Source organism: Pleurodeles waltl, chromosome 4_2 (assembly GCF_031143425.1).
Source record: "Pleurodeles waltl isolate 20211129_DDA chromosome 4_2, aPleWal1.hap1.20221129, whole genome shotgun sequence".
Classification (NCBI taxonomy): Eukaryota; Metazoa; Chordata; class Amphibia; order Caudata; family Salamandridae; genus Pleurodeles; species Pleurodeles waltl.
In genome coordinates, this window is record NC_090443.1 from 1,068,202,797 (window position 1) to 1,068,220,312 (window position 17,516).

Consider the following 17,516-nt stretch of genomic DNA (forward strand, 5'->3'; position numbering starts at 1 on the left):
ATGCTGTCACTATCCCTCACTCCAGCTCCCCTCCTCTGCATACAAGACACGATGCATGCTGTCACCATCCCTCACTCCAGCTTCCCGCCTCTGCATACAAGACACGATGCATGCCGTTACCATGCCTCCCTCCAGCTTCCCTCCCCTGCATACAAGACACGAAGCATGCTGTCACCTCCCTCACTCCAGCTTCCCTCCTCTGCATACAAGACACAATGCATGCCGTCACCATCCCTCACTCCAGCTTCCCTCCCCTGCATACAAGACACAATGCATGCCGTCACATCCCTCACACCACCTTCCCTCCTCTGCATTCAAGACACGATGCATGCGTCACATCCCTCACCTCAGCTTCCCTACCCTGCATACAAGACACAGTGTATGCCATCACAATCCCTCCCTCCAGCTTCCCTCCTCTGCATACAAGAGAGAATACATGCCGTCACCATCCCTCACTCCAGCATCCATCCTCTGCATACAAGACACTGTGCATGCCGTCACCATCCCTCGCTCCAGCATCCATCCTCTGCATACAAGACACTGTGCATGCCGTCACCATCCCTCACTCCAGCTTCCCTTCCCTGCATACAAGACACCATGCATGCCGTCACCATCCCTCACTCCAGCTTCCCTCCCCTGCATACAAGACACAATGCATACCATCACCATCCCTCACTCCAGCTTCCCTCCCCTGTATACAAGACACAATGCATGCCGTCACCATCCCTCACTCCAGCTTCCCTCCCCTGCATACAAGACACAATGCATGCGTCACATCCCTCACACCAGCTTCCCTCCCCTGCTTACAAGACGCAAAGCATGCCGTCACATCCCTCACTCCAGCTTCCCTCCTCTGCATACAAGACACAATGCATGCGTCACATCCCTCACACCAGCTTCCCTCCCCTGCTTAAAAGTCTTGCTGCATGCCGTCACCATCCCTCACTCCAGCATTCCTACTCTGCATACAAGACACAATGCATGCCGTCACATCCTTCACCCCAGCTTCCCTACCCTGTACACAAGAAACGATGTATGCCATCACCATCCCTCACTCCAGCTTCCCTCCTCTGCATACAAGAAACGATGCATGCCGTCACATCCCTCACTCCAGCTTCCCTCCTCTGCATACAAGACACGATGCATGCCGTCACCATCCCTCCCTCCAGCTTCCCTCCCCTGCATGCGAGACACGAAGCATGCCGTCACATCCCTCACTCCAGCTTCCCTCCTCTGCATACAAGACACAGTGCATGCCGTCACCATCCCTCACTACATCTTCCCTCCCCTGCATACAAGATACAAAGCATGCCGTCACATCCCTCACTCTAGCTTCCCTCCTCTGCATACAAGACACAATACATGCAGTCACCATCCCTCACTCCAGCTTCCCTTCCCTGCATACCAGACACGATGCATGCCTTCACCATCCCTCCCTCCAGCTTCCCTCCCCTGAATACAAGACACGATGCATGCCGTCACCATCCATCACTCCAGCTTCCATCCTCTGCATACAAGACACAATACATGCCATCACCATCCCTCACTCCAGCTTCCCTCCTCTGCATACAAGACACAATGCATGCCGTCATAGCCCTCATTCCAGCATCCCTCCTCTGCATACAAGACACGATGCATGCAGTCACCATCCCTCACTCCAGCTTACATCCTCTGCATACAAGACACAATGCATGCTGTCACCATCCCTCACTCCAGATTCCCTCCTTTGCATACAAGAAACAATGCATGCCGTCACCATCCCTCCCTCCAGCTTCCCTCCCCTGCATACAAGACACGAAGCATGCCGTCACATCCCTCACTCCAGCTTCCCTCCTCTGTATACAAGACACAATGCATGCCGTCACCATCCCTCACTCCAGCATCCCTCCTCGAGATACAAGACACAATGAATGCCGTCACCATCCCTCACTCCAGCTTCCCTCCTCTGCATACAAGACACAATGCATGCCTTCATATCCCTCAGTCCAGCATCCCTCCTCTGCATACAAGACACAATGCATGCTGTCACTATCCCTCACTCCAGCTCCCCTTCTCTGCATACAAGACACGATGTATGCTGTCACCATCCCTCACTCCAGCTTCCCGCCTCTGCATACAAGACACGATGCATGCCGTTACCATCCTTCCCTCCAGCTTCCCTCCCCTGCATACAAGACACGAAGCATGCCGTCACCTCCCTCACTCCAGCTTCCCTCCTCTGCATACAAGACACAATGCATGCCGTCACCATCCCTCACTTCAGCTTCCCTCCCCTGCATACAAGACACAATGCATGCCGTCACATCCCTCACACCACCTTCCCTCCTCTGCATTCAAGACACGATGCATGCGTCACATCCCTCACCTCAGCTTCCCTACCCTGCATACAAGACACAGTGTATGCCATCACAATCCCTCACTCCAGCATCCCTCCTCTGCACACAAGACACGATGTATGCCGTCACATCCCTCACTCCATCTTCCCTCCTCTGCATACAAGACACGATGCATGCTGTCACCATCCCTCACTCCAGCTTACTGCCTCTGCATACAAGACACAATGCATGCCGTCACCGTCCCGCCCTCCAGCTTCCCTCCCCTGCATACAAGACAGGAAGCATGCCGTCACATCCCTCAGTCCAGCTTCCCTCTTCTGCATACAAGACACGATGCATGCTGTCACCATCCCTCACTCCAGCTTACTGCCTCTGCATACAAGACACGATGCATGCCGTCACCATTCCTCACCCCAGCTTCCCTCCCCTGCATACAAAACAGGAAGTATGCCGTCACATCCCTCAGTCCAGCTTCCCTCCTCTGCATACAAGACACAATGCATGCCGTCACCATCCCTTACTCCAGCTTCCCTCCCCTGCATACAAGACACGATGCATGCCGTCACCATCCCTCCCTCCAGCGTCCCTCCCCTGCATACAAGACACGAAGCATGCCGTCACATCCCTCACTCCAGCTTCCCTCCTCTGTATACAAGACACAATGCATGTCTTCACCATCCATCCCTCCAGCTTCCCTCCCCTGCATACAAGACACGAAGCATGCCGTCACATCCCTCACTCCAGCTTCCCTCCTCTGTATACAAGACACAATGCATGTCGTCACCATCCCTCACTCCAGCTTCCCTCCCCTGCATACAAGACACAATGCATGCCGTCACCATCCCTCCCTCCAGCTTCCCTCCCCTGCATACAAGACACGATGCATGCCGTCTCCATCCGTCACTCCAGCATCCCGCCTCTGCATACAAGACACGATGCATGCCGTCACCATCCCTCACTCCAGCTTCCATCCTCTGCATACAAGACACAATGCATGCCATCACCATCCCTCACTCCAGCTTCCCTCCTCTGTATACAAGACACAATGCATGCCGTCATAGCCCTCCGTCCAGCATCCCTCCTCTGCATACAAGACATGATGCATGCAGTCACCATCCCTCACTCCAGCTTACATCCTCTGCATACAAGACACAATGCATGTCATCACTATCCCTCACTCCAGCTTCCCTCCTCTGCATACATAAGACAATGCATGCTGTCACCATCCCTCACTCCAGCATCCATCCTCTGCTTACAAGACACTGTGCATGCTGTCACCATCCCTCACTCCAACTTCCCTCCCCTGCATACAAGACACCATGCATGCCGTCACCATCCCTCACTCCAGCTTCCCTCCCCTGCATACAAGACACAATCCATACCATCACCATCCCTCACTCCAGCTTCCCTCCTATGCATAAAAGACACGATGCATGCGGTCACATCCCTCAGCTCCAGCTTCCCTCCCCTGCAAACAAGACACAATGCATGCCGTCACCATCCCTCATTCCAGCATCCCTCCTATGCATACAAGACACGATGCATGCCGTCACCATCCCTCACTCCAGCTTCGCTCCTCTGCATACAAGACACAATGAATGGTGTCATCATCCCTCACTCCAGCTTTCCTCCCCTGCATACAAGACACGATGCATGCCGTCACCATCGGTCACTCCAGCTTCCCTCCCCTGCACACAAGACACGATGCATGCTGTCACATCCCTCCCTCCAGCTTCCCTCCCCTGCATACAAGACACGATGCATGCCATCACCATCCCTCACCCCAGCTTCCCTCCCCTGCATACAAGACACAATGCATGCCATCACCATCCCTCACTCCAGCATCCCTCCCTGGCATACAAGACACAATGCATGCAGTCACCATCCCTCACTCCAGCTTCCCGCCTCTGCATAAAAGACACGATGCATGCCGTCACCATCCCTCACTCCAGCTTCCCGCCTCTGCATAGAAGACAGAATGCATGGCGTCACCATCCCTCACTCCAGCATCCCTCCTCTGCATACAAGACACAATGCATGCCGTCACCATCCCTCACTCCAGCTTCACTCCTCTGCATACAAGACACAATGCATTTCGTCATATCCCTCAGTCCAGCTTCCCTCCCCTGCTTACAAGACAGGATTCATGCTGTCACCAACACTCACTCCTGCATCCCTCCTCTGCATATAAGACACAATGCATGCTGTCACCATCCCTCACTCCAGCATCCCTCCTCTGCATACAAGACACGATGCATGCTGTCACCATCCCTCACTCCAGCATCCCTCCTCTGCATACAAGACACAATGCATGCCGTCACCATCCATCACTCCAGCTTCCCTCCCCCGCATACAAGACACAATGCATGCCGTCACCATCCGTCACTCCAGCATCCCGCCTCTGCATACAAGACACGATGCATGCCGCCATCATCCCTCACTCCAGTTTACCTCCTCTGCATACAAGACACAATGCATGCTGTCACCATCCCTCACCCCAGCATCCCTCCTCTGCATACAAGACACGATGCATGCTGTCACCATCCCTCACTCTAGCTTCCCACCTCTGCATACAAGACACGATGCATGCCCTCACCATCCCACACCCCAGCTTCCCTCCCCTGCATACAAGACACAATGCATGCGTCACATCCCTCACCCCACCTTCCCTCCCCTGCTTACAAGACACGATGCATGCTGTCAACATCCCTCAGTCCAGCATTCCTCCTCTGCATACAAGACACGATGCATGCCGTCACATCCCTCACCCCAGCTTCCCTACCCTGCATACAAGACACGATGTATGCCATCACCAACCCTCACTCCAGAATCCCTCCTCTGCATACAAGACACGATGCATGCCGTCACATCCCTCACTCCAGCTTCCCTCCTCTGCATAAAAGACACGATGCATGCTGTCACCATCCCTCACTCCAGCTTTCTGCCTCTGCATACAAGACACGATGCATGCCATCACCATCCCTCCCTCCAGCTTCCCTCCCCTGCATACAAGACACGAAGCATGCCGTCACATCCCTCAGTCCAGCTTCCCTCCTCTGCATACAAGACACAATGCATGCCGTCACCATCCCTCACTCCCGCTTCCCTCCCTTGCATACAAGACACGATGCATGCTGTCACCATCCCTCCCTCCAGCTTCCCTCCCCTGCATACAAGACACGAAGCATGCTGTCACATCCCTCACTCCAACTTCCCTCCTCTGTATACAAGACACAATGCATGTCGTCACCATCCCTCACTCCAGCATCCCTCCTCGGGATACAAGACACAATGCATGCCGTCACCATCCCTCACTCCAGCTTCCCTCCTCTGCATACAAGACACGATGCATGCCGTCATATCCCTCAGTCCAGCATCCCTCCTCTGCATACAAGACACAATGCATGCTGTCACCATCCTTAACTCCAGCTCCCCTCCTCTGCATACAAGACACGATGCATGCTGTCACCATCCCTCACTCCAGCTTCCCGCCTCTGCATACAAGACACGATGCATGCCGTTACCATCCCTCCCTTCAGCTTCCCTCCCCTGCATACAAGACACGAAGCATGCCGTCACATCCCTCACTCCAGCTTCCCTCCTCTGCATACAAGACACAATGCATGCCGTCACCATCCCTCACTCCAGCTTCCCTCCCCTGCATACAAGACACAATACATGCTGTCACCATCCCTTACTCCAGCTTCCCTCCCCTGCATACAAGACACAATGCATGCATCACATCCATCACCCCAGCTTCCCTACCCTGCATACAAGACACAATGTATGCCATCACCAACCCTCACTCCAGCTTCCCTCCTCTGCATACAAGACACGATGTATGCCGTCACATCCCTCACTCCAGCTTCCCTCCTCTGCATATAAGACACAATGCATGCCGTCACCATCCCTCACTCCCGCTTCCCTCCATTGCATACAAGACACGATGCATGCCGTCACCATCCCTCCCTCCAGCTTCCCTCTCCTGCATACAAGACACGAAGCATGCTGTCACATCCCTCACTCCAACTTCCCTCCTCTGTATGCAAGACACAATGCATGTCGTCACCATCCCTCACTCCAGCATCCCTCCTCGGGATACAAGACACAATGCATGCCGTCACCATCCCTCACTCCAGCTTCCCTACCCTGCATACAAGACACAATGTATGCCATCACCAACCCTCACTCCAGCTTCCCTCCTCTGCATACAAGACACGATGTATGCCGTCACATCCCTCACTCCAGCTTCCCTCCTCTGCATACAAGACACAATGCATGCCGTCACCATCCCTCCCTCCAGCTTCCCTCCCCTGCATACAAGACAGGAAGCATGCTGTCACATCCCTCAGTCCAGCTTCCCTCCTCTGCATACAAGACACGATGCATGCCGTCACCATCCCTCCCTCCAGCTTCCCTCCCTTGCATACAAGACAGGAAGCATGCCGTCACATCCCTCAGTCCGTCTTCCCTCCTCTGCATACAAGACACAATGCATGCCGTCACCATCCCTCACTCCAGCTTCCCTCCTCTGCATACAAGACACGATGTATGCCGTCACATCCCTCACTCCAGCTTCCCTCCTCTGCATACAAGACACAATGCATGCCGTCACCATCCCTCCCTCCAGCTTCCCTCCCCTGCATACAAGACAGGAAGCATGCTGTCACATCCCTCAGTCCAGCTTCCCTCCTCTGCATACAAGACACGATGCATGCCGTCACCATCCCTCCCTCCAGCTTCCCTCCCTTGCATACAAGACAGGAAGCATGCCGTCACATCCCTCAGTCCGTCTTCCCTCCTCTGCATACAAGACACAATGCATGCCGTCACCATCCCTCACTCCAGCTTCCCTCCCCTGCATACAAGACACGATGCATGCCGTCACCATCCCTCCCTCCAGCTTCCCTCTCCAGCATACAAGACACGAAGGATGCCGTCACATCCCTCACTCCAGCTTCCCTCCTTTGTAAACAAGACACAATGCATGTCGTCACCATCTCTCACTCCAGCTTCCCTCCCCTGCATACAAGACACAATGCATGCCGTCACCATCCCTCCCTCCAGCTCCCCTCCCCTGCATACAAGACACGATGCATGCCGTCACCATCCGTCACTCCAGCATCCCGCCTCTGCATACAAGACACGATGCATGCCGTCACCATCCCTCACTCCAGCTTCCATCCTCTGCATACAAGACACAATGCATGCCATCACCATCCCTCACTCCAGGTTCCCTCCTCTGTATGCAAGACACAATGCATGCCGTCATAGCCCTCAGTCCAGCATCTCTCCTCTGCATAAAAGACACGATGAATGCAGTCACCATCCCTCACTCCAGCTTACATCCTCTGCATACAAGACACAATGCATGCCATCACCATCCCTCACTCCAGCTTCCCTCCTCTGCATACATGAGAAATTGCATGCCGTCACCATCCCTCACTCCAGCATCCATCCTCTGCATAGAAGACACTGTGCATGCCGTCGCCATCCCTCACTCCAGCTTCCCTCCCCTGCATACAAGACACCATGCATGCCGTCACCATCCCTCACTCCAGCTTCCCTCCCCTGCTTACAAGACACAATGCATACCATCACCATACCTCACTCCAGCCTCCCTCCTATGCATACAAGACACGATGCATGCCGTCACATCCCTCAGCTCCAGCTTCCCTCCCCTGCATACAAGACACAATGCATGCTTCACATCCCTCACACCACCTTCCCTCCCCTGCTTACAAGACACGATGCATGCTTTCACCATCCCTCACTCCAGCATTCCTCCTCTGAATACAAGACAAGATGCATGCCGTCACATCCCTCACCCCAGCTTCCATACCCTGCATAGAAGACACGATGTATGCCATCACCAGCCCTCACTCCAGCATCCCTCCTCTGCATACAAGACACAATGCATGCTGTCACCATCTCTCACTACAGCTTACTGCCTCTGCATACAAGACACGATGCATGCCGTCACCATCCCTCCCTCCAGCTTCCCTCTCCTGCATACAAGACACGAAGCATGCTGTCACATCCCTCACTCCAACTTCCCTCCTCTGTATACAAGACACAATGCATGTCGTCACCATCCCTCACTCCAGCATCCCTCCTTGGGATACAAGACACAATGCATGCCGTCACCATCCCTCACTCCAGCTTCCCTACCCTGCATACAAGACACAATGTATGCCATCACCAACCCTCACTCCAGCTTCCATCCTCTGCATACAAGACACGATGTATTCCGTCACATCCCTCACTCCAGCTTCCCTCCTCTGCATACAAGACACAATGCATGCCGTCACCATCCCTCCCTCCAGCTTCCCTCCCCTGCATACAAGACAGGAAGCATGCTGTCACATCCCTCAGTCCAGCTTCCCTCCTCTGCATACAAGACACGATGCATGCCGTCACCATCCCTCCCTCCAGCTTCCCTCCCTTGCATACAAGACAGGAAGCATGCCGTCACATCCCTCAGTCCGTCTTCCCTCCTCTGCATACAAGACACAATGCATGCCGTCACCATCCCTCACTCCAGCTTCCCTCCCCTGCATACAAGACACGATGCATGCCGTCACCATCCCTCCCTCCAGCGTCCCTCCCCTGCATACAAGACACGAAGCATGCCGTCACATCCCTCACTCCAGCTTCCCTCCTCTGTATACAAGACACAATGCATGTCTTCACCATCCATCCCTCCAGCTTCCCTCCCCTGCATACAAGACACGAAGCATGCCGTCACATCCCTCACTCCAGCTTCCCTCCTCTGTATACAAGACACAATGCATGTCGTCACCATCCCTCACTCCAGCTTCCCTCCCCTGCATACAAGACACAATGCATGCCGTCACCATCCCTCCCTCCAGCTTCCCTCCCCTGCATACAAGACACGATGCATGCCGTCTCCATCCGTCACTCCAGCATCCCGCCTCTGCATACAAGACACGATGCATGCCGTCACCATCCCTCACTCCAGCTTCCATCCTCTGCATACAAGACACAATGCATGCCATCACCATCCCTCACTCCAGCTTCCCTCCTCTGTATACAAGACACTATGCAAGCCGTCATAGCCCTCCGTCCAGCATCCCTCCTCTGCATACAAGACATGATGCATGCAGTCAGCATCCCTCACTCCAGCTTACATCCTCTGCATACAAGACACAATGCATGCCATCACTATCCCTCACTCCAGCTTCCCTCCTCTGCATACATAAGACAATGCATGCTGTCACCATCCCTCACTCCAGCATCCATCCTCTGCTTACAAGACACTGTGCATGCTGTCACCATCCCTCACTCCAACTTCCCTCCCCTGCATACAAGACACCATGCATGCCGTCACCATCCCTCACTCCAGCTTCCCTCCCCTGCATACAAGACACAATCCATACCATCACCATCCCTCACTCCAGCTTCCCTCCTATGCATAAAAGACACGATGCATGCGGTCACATCCCTCAGCTCCAGCTTCCCTCCCCTGCAAACAAGACACAATGCATGCCGTCACCATCCCTCATTCCAGCATCCCTCCTATACATACAAGACACGATGCATGCCGTCACCATCCCTCACTCCAGCTTCGCTCCTCTGCATACAAGACACAATGAATGGTGTCATCATCCCTCACTCCAGCTTTCCTCCCGTGCATACAAGACACGATGCATGCCGTCACCATCGGTCACTCCAGCTTCCCTCCCCTGCACACAAGACACGATGCATGCTGTCACATCCCTCCCTCCAGCTTCCCTCCCCTGCATACAAGACACGATGCATGCCATCACCATCCCTCACCCCAGCTTCCCTCCCCTGCATACAAGACACAATGCATGCCATCACCATCCCTCACTCCAGCATCCCTCCCTGGCATACAAGACACAATGCATGCAGTCACCATCCCTCACTCCAGCTTCCCGCCTCTGCATAAAAGACACGATGCATGCCGTCACCATCCCTCACTCCAGCTTCCCGCCTCTGCATACAAGACAGAATGCATGCCGTCACCATCCCTCACTCCAGCATCCCTCCTCTGCATACAAGACACAATGCATGCCGTCACCATCCCTCACTCCAGCATCCCTCCTCTGGATACAAGACACAATGCATGCCGTCACCATCCCTCACTCCAGCTTCACTCCTCTGCATACAAGACACAATGCATTTCGTCATATCCCTCAGTCCAGCTTCCCTCCCCTGCTTACAAGACAGGATTCATGCTGTCACCAACCCTCACTCCTGCATCCCTCGTCTGCATATAAGACACAATGCATGCTGTCACCATCCCTCACTCCAGCATCCCTCCTCTGCATACAAGACACGATGCATGCTGTCACCATCCCTCACTCCAGCATCCCTCCTCTGCATACAAGACACAATGCATGCCGTCACCATCCATCACTCCAGCTTCCCTCCCCCGCATACAAGACACAATGCATGCCGTCACCATCCGTCACTCCAGCATCGAGCCTCTGCATACAAGACACGATGCATGCCGCCATCATCCCTCACTCCAGTTTACCTCCTCTGCATACAAGACACAATGCATGCTGTCACCATCCCTCACCCCAGCATCCCTCCTCTGCATACAAGACACGATGCATGCTGTCACCATCCCTCACTCCAGCTTCCCACCTCTGCATACAAGACACGATGCATGCCCTCACCATCCCACACCCCAGCTTCCCTCCCCTGCATACAAGACACAATGCATGCGTCACATCCCTCACCCCACCTTCCCTCCCCTGCTTACAAGACACGATGCATGCTGTCACCATCCCTCAGTCCAGCATTCCTCCTCTGCATACAAGACACGATGCATGCCGTCACATCCCTCACCCCAGCTTCCCTACCCTGCATACAAGACACGATGTATGCCATCACCAACCCTCACTCCAGAATCCCTCCTCTGCATACAGGACACGATGCATGCCGTCACATCCTTAACTCCAGCTTCCCTCCTCTGCATACAAGACACGATGCATGCTGTCACCATCCCTCACTCCAGCTTACTGCCTCTGCATACAAGACACGATGCATGCCATCACCATCCCTCCCTCCAGCTTCTCTCCCCTGCATACAAGACACGAAGCATGCCGTCACATCCCTCAGTCCAGCTTCCCTCCTCTGCATACAAGACACAATGCATGCCGTCACATCCCTCACTCCCGCTTCCCTCCCTTGCATACAAGACACGATGCATGCTGTCACCATCCCTCCCTCCAGCTTCCCTCCCCTGCATACAAGACACGAAGCATGCTGTCACATCCCTCACTCCAACTTCCCTCCTCTGTACACAAGACACAATGCATGTCGTCACCATCCCTCACTCCAGCATCCCTCCTCGGGATACAAGACACAATGCATGCCGTCACCATCCCTCACTCCAGCTTCCCTCCTCTGCATACAAGACACGATGCATGCCGTCATATCCCTCAGTCCAGCATCCCTCCTCTGCATACAAGACACAATGCATGCTGTCACCATCCTTAACTCCAGCTCCCCTCCTCTGCATACAAGACACGATGCATGCTGTCACCATCCCTCACTCCAGCTTCCCGCCTCTGCATACACGACACGATGCATGCCGTTACCATCCCTCCCTCCAGCTTCCCTCCCCTGCATACAAGACACGAAGCATGCCATCACATCCCTCACTCCAGCTTCCCTCCTCTGCATACAAGACACAATGCATGCCGTCACCATCCCTCACTCCAGCTTCCCTCCCCTGCATACAAGACACAATACATGCTGTCACCATCCCTTACTCCAGCTTCCCTCCCCTGCATACAAGACACAATGCATGCATCACATCCATCACCCCAGCTTCCCTACCCTGCATACAAGACACAATGTATGCCATCACCAACCCTCACTCCAGCTTCCCTCCTCTGCATACAAGACACGATGTATGCCGTCACATCCCTCACTCCAGCTTCCCTCCTCTGCATATAAGACACAATGCATGCCGTCACCATCCCTCACTCCCGCTTCCCTCCCTTGCATACAAGACACGATGCATGCCGTCACCATCCCTCCCTCCAGCTTCCCTCTCCTGCATACAAGACACGAAGCATGCTGTCACATACCTCACTCCAACTTCCCTCCTCTGTATGCAAGACACAATGCATGTCGTCACCATCCCTCACTCCAGCATCCCTCCTCGGGATACAAGACACAATGCATGCCGTCACCATCCCTCACTCCAGCTTCCCTACCCTGCATACAAGACACAATGTATGCCATCAAATCAAATCAAATCAAATCAAATCAAATCATTAACATTTATAAAGCGCGCTACTCACCCGTGCGGGTCTCAAGGCGCTAGGGGGGAAAGGGGGGGTTATCGCTGCTCGAACAGCCAAGTCTTTAGGAGTCTCCGGAAAGCGGAGTGGTCCTGGGTGGTCCTGAGGCTGGTGGGGAGGGAGTTCCAGGTCTTGGCCGCCAGGAAGGAGAAAGATCTCCCACCCGCCGTGGAGCGGCGGGTGCGAGGGACGGCAGCAAGTGCGAGCCCAGCGGAGCGGAGGGGGCGGGTGGGGACGTAGAAGCTGAGGCGTCTGTTGAGGTATTCCGGTCCCTTGTTGTGGAGGGCTTTGTGTGCGTGGGTGAGAAGACGGAAGGTGATCCTTTTGCTGACTGGGAGCCAATGCAGGTGTCTCAGGTGTGCGGAGATGTGGCTGTTGCGGGGTACGTCGAGGATGAGGCGGGCCGAGGCGTTTTGGATGCGTTGCATGCATGCATCACCAACCCTCACTCCAGCTTCCCTCCTCTGCATACAAGACACAATGTATGCCGTCACATCCCTCACTCCAGCTTCCCTCCTTTGCATACAAGACACAATGCATGCCGTCACCATCCCTCCCTCCAGCTTCCCTCCCCTGCATACAAGACAGGAAGCATGCTGTCACATCCCTCAGTCCAGCTTCCCTCCTCTGCATACAAGACACGATGCATGCCGTCACCATCCCTCCCTCCAGCTTCCCTCCCTTGCATACAAGACAGGAAGCATGCCGTCACATCCCTCAGTCCGTCTTCCCTCCTCTGCATACAAGACACAATGCATGCCGTCACCATCCCTCACTCCAGCTTCCCTCCCCTGCATACACGACACGATGCATGCCGTCACCATCCCTCCCTCCAGCTTCCCTCTCCAGCATACAAGACACGAAGCATGCCGTCACATCCCTCACTCCAGCTTCCCTCCTTTGTAAACAAGACACAATGCATGTCGTCACCATCTCTCACTCCAGCTTCCCTCCCCTGCATACAAGACACAATGCATGCCGTCACCATCCCTCCCTCCAGCTTCCCTCCCCTGCATACAAGACACGATGCATGCCGTCACCATCCGTCACTCCAGCATCCCGCCTCTGCATACAAGACACGATGCATGCCGTCACCATCCCTCACTCCAGCTTCCATCCTCTGCATACAAGACACAATGCATGCCATCACCATCCCTCACTCCAGCTTCCCTCCTCTGTATGCAAGACACAATGCATGCCGTCATAGCCCTCAGTCCAGCATCTCTCCTCTGCATAAAAGACACGATGCATGCAGTCACCATCCCTCACTCCAGCTTACATCCTCTGCATACAAGACACAATGCATGCCATCACCATCCCTCACTCCAGCTTCCCTCCTCTGCATACATGAGACATTGCATGCCGTCACCATCCCTCACTCCAGCATCCATCCTCTGCATAGAAGACACTGTGCATGCCGTCGCCATCCCTCACTCCAGCTTCCCTCCCCTGCATACAAGACACCATGCATGCCGTCACCATCCCTCACTCCAGCTTCCCTCCCCTGCTTACAAGACACAATGCATACCATCACCATACCTCACTCCAGCCTCCCTCCTATGCATACAAGACACGATGCATGCCGTCACATCCCTCAGCTCCAGCTTCCCTCCCCTGCATACAAGACACAATGCATGCTTCACATCCCTCACACCACCTTCCCTCCCCTGCTTACAAGACACGATGCATGCTTTCACCATCCCTCACTCCAGCATTCCTCCTCTGAATACAAGACACGATGCATGCCGTCACATCCCTCACCCCAGCTTCCATACCCTGCATAGAAGACACGATGTATGCCATCACCAGCCCTCACTCCAGCATCCCTCCTCTGCATACAAAACACAATGCATGCTGTCACCATCTCTCACTCCAGCTTACTGCCTCTGCATACAAGACACGATGCATGCCGTCACCATCCCTCCCTCCAGCTTCCCTCTCCTGCATACAAGACACGAAGCATGCTGTCACATCCCTCACTCCAACTTCCCTCCTCTGTATACAAGACACAATGCATGTCGTCACCATCCCTCACTCCAGCATCCCTCCTTGGGATACAAGACACAATGCATGCCGTCACCATCCCTCACTCCAGCTTCCCTACCCTGCATACAAGACACAATGTATGCCATCACCAACCCTCACTCCAGCTTCCCTCCTCTGCATACAAGACACGATGTATTCCGTCACATCCCTCACTCCAGCTTCCCTCCTCTGCATACAAGACACAATGCATGCCGTCACCATCCCTCCCTCCAGCTTCACTCCCCTGCATACAAGACAGGAAGCATGCTGTCACATCCCTCAGTCCAGCTTCCCTCCTCTGCATACTAGACACGATGCATGCCGTCACCATCCCTCCCTCCAGCTTCCCTCCCTTGCATACAAGACAGGAAGCATGCCGTCACATCCCTCAGTCCGTCTTCTCTCCTCTGCATACAAGACACAATGCATGCCATCACCATCCCTCACTCCAGCTTCCCTCTCCAGCATACAAGACACGAAGCATGCCGTCACATCCCTCAGTCCAGCTTCCCTCCTTTGTAAACAAGACACAATGCATGTCGTCACCGTCCCTCACTCCAGCTTCCCTCCCCTGCATACAAGACACAATGCATGCCGTCACCATCCCTCCCTCCAGCTTCCCTCCCCTGCATACAAGACACGATGCATGCCGTCACCATCCGTCACTCCAGCATCCCGCCTCTGCATACAAGACACGATGCATGCCGTCACCATCCCTCACTCCAGCTTCCATCCTCTGCATACAAGACACAATGCATGCCATCACCATCCCTCACTCCAGCTTCCCTCCTCTGTATGCAAGACACAATGCATGCCGTCATAGCCCTCAGTCCAGCATCCCTCCTCTGCATACAAGACACGATGCATGCAGTCACCATCCCTCACTCCAGCTTACATCCTCTGCATACAAGACACAATGCATGCCATCACCATCCCTCACTCCAGCTTCCCTCCTCTGCATACATGAGACAATGCATGCCGTCACCATCCCTCACTCCAGCATCCATCCTCTGCATAGAAGACACTGTGCATGCCGTCGCCATCCCTCACTCCAGCTTCCCTCCCCTGCATACAAGACCCCATGCATGCCGTCACCATCCCTCATTCCAGCTTCCCTCCCCTGCTTACAAGACACAATGCATACCATCACCATCCCTCACTCCAGCCTCCCTCCTATGCATACAAGACACGATGCCTGCCGTCACATCCCTCAGCTCCAGCTTCCCTCCCCTGCATACAAGACACAATGCATGCTTCACATCCCTCACACCACCTTCCCTCCCCTGCTTACAAGACACGATGCATGCTTTCACCATCCCTCACTCCAGCATTCCTCCTCTGAATACAAGACACGATGCATGCCGTCACATCCCTCACCCCAGCTTCCCTACCCTGCATAGAAGACACGATGTATGCCATCACCAGCCCTCACTCCAGCATTCCTCCTCTGCATACAAGACACAATGCATGCTGTCACCATCTCTCACTCCAGCTTACTGCCTCTGCATACAAGACACGATGCATGCCGTCACCATCCCTCCCTCCAGCTTCCCTCCCCTGCATACAAGACACGAAGCATGCCGTCACATCCCTCAGTCCAGCTTCCCTCCTCTGCATACAAGACACAATGCATGCCGTCACCATCCCTCACTCCCGCTTCCCTCCCTTGCATACAAGACACGATGCATGCCGTCACCATCCCTCCCTCCAGCTTCCCTCCCCTGCATACAAGACACGAAGCATGCCGTCACCATCCCTCCCTCCAGCTTCCCTCCTCTATATACAAGACACAATGCATGCCGTCACCATCCCTCACTCCAGCATCCCTCCTCGGGATACAAGACACAATGCATGTCGTCACCATCCCTCACTCCAGCTTCCCTCCTCTGCATACAAGACACAATGCATGCTGTCACCATCCCTCACTCCAGCTTCCCGCCTCTGCATACAAGACACGATGCATGCCGTTACCATCCCTCCCTCCAGCTTCCCTCCCCTGCATACAAGACACGAAGCATGCCGTCACATCCCTCACTCCAGCTTCCCTCCTCTGCATACAAGACACAATGCATGCCGTCACCATCCCTCACTCCAGCTTCCCTCCCCTGCATACAAGACACAATACATGCTGTCACCATCCCTCAATCCAGCTTCCCTCCCCTGCATACAAGACACAATGCATGTGTCACATCCATCACCCCAGCTTCCCTACCCTGCATACAAGACACGATGTATGTCATCACCAACCCTCACTCCAGCTTCCCTCCTCTGCATACAAGACACAATGTATGCCATCACATCCCTCACTCCAGCTTCCCTCCTCTGCATACAAGACAGGAAGCATGCTGTCACATCCCTCAGTCCAGCTTCCCTCCTCTGCATACAAGACACGATGCATGCCGTCACCATCCCTCCCTCCAGCTTCCCTCCCCTGCATACAAGACAGGAAGCATGCTGTCACATCCCTCAGTCCAGCTTCCCTCCTCTGCATACAAGACACGATGCATGCCGTCACCATCCCTCACTCCACCTTCCCTCCCCTGCATACAAGATACGATGCATGCCGTCACCATCCCTCCCTCCAGCTTCCCTCTCCTGCATACAAGACACAAAGCATGCCGTCACATCCCTCCCTCCAGCTTCCCTCCCCTGCATACAAGACACAATGCATGCCGTCACATCCCTCACTCCAGCTTCCCTCCTCTGTATACAAGACACAATGCATGTCGTCACCATCCCTCACTCCAGCTTCCCTCCCCTGCATACAAGACACAATGCATGCCGTCACCATCCCTCCCTCCAGCTTCCCTCCCCTGCATACAAGACACGATGCATGCCGTCACCATCC